Genomic DNA, 1,256 nt, shown 5'->3' with positions numbered 1-1,256 from the left:
CTGTTCTACACTCAGGTGTAGTCGAATATATAGTATATGCTCTTTGTTATGAGTTATAAGGTGATTATAGGAAAAGGTACCTAGAAATTATATGCATAAATGTGAAAAAAGCAATATTTGTCACAGAGCAGGAACATGTATCTCAATAAATCTCACTAGTTCTGAAAGTGAACATATGTCAGTATGTACTAAAAAAAATTCATGTAATTTGCGCGTTGGGAATGGTTTTCTAGACTACATTTTGTTGGAAAAATTATACATCATAATAAATTGTAATATCTCAAAATTCAGAGTATGTAACTTCATAAATGACCCATGTTTGCATTTCTATAGTTGTGTTTTCCGTATACACCAGATTTGAGGCATTTTCAAGCTTCTATGACGGAGTTATGACAATTTTCCTACAGGACTTTGAAAGTAGTGCTCATATGCCCTGGGCCATCTTAAGCCAACAGAGCGAGTAGCGGAAGTCTACAGAGACATTAAGTCACCCATTATGTTATTAGGTCACTACCTTTGTGCTATTTCTCTACCGTATTATAACAGTGCGATCAAAATTGGTCATTGGGTTTATTGCGAAAGATCCTAAGACAGCTAAGTTGATGTTAGCATATAACTTCACTATAATCTAAATGCAGTAATACAGAGAAAGTCTATGGTTTGCTGCCGATCTATTTAAGAAATCAATTAAGAGAGTATTTGAAGCCGACCTCAACCCCAACGGAAGAAGACAAGATTAACCCCTCATTCCGCACTGTCTATCCACATCAGTGCTGGACAAACATTAATACAGGACAGGCCGTTGTATTAAGCCAGCCTTTGTCGTCTTTTTCATTGACGTGACCTTCTAGACTAAATCTAGTGCCATTTAATTAATTGGCGCCGTTGGTGCCCGCTTGTCATATTTCCTTTGTACTCACTCCATAAGATATTGTAATTATGGGATTACCTACTTTGAATCCTAAATCATATGACAACCATTGTTGCCGTCTGGCACATTACACCCCAAGAAGCTGAAACCTGAACTTTAATTTCTCTTGAAAAATGGCTTTAATCACTCTCGAAAAATGGCTTTAAAGCCCCTGTCATGAAACACGCAAATTGTTGATCGGTCGACGAGTCTGCGAGCTCTAAATGTCGTTTTCGGCAGTAATACACCTGGTGTTCTCTTGACTAAGGACAATTTTTAAATATCAGCCTTTGTTCGCAGTTCACCGAGCCACCTAACTATGATAGGGTAAATTTCCGGGAAAAAT

The sequence above is a fragment of the Branchiostoma floridae genome, chromosome 11 (assembly GCF_000003815.2).
Source record: "Branchiostoma floridae strain S238N-H82 chromosome 11, Bfl_VNyyK, whole genome shotgun sequence".
Taxonomy (NCBI): domain Eukaryota; kingdom Metazoa; phylum Chordata; class Leptocardii; order Amphioxiformes; family Branchiostomatidae; genus Branchiostoma; species Branchiostoma floridae.
This window is presented reverse-complemented; position numbering follows the sequence as displayed.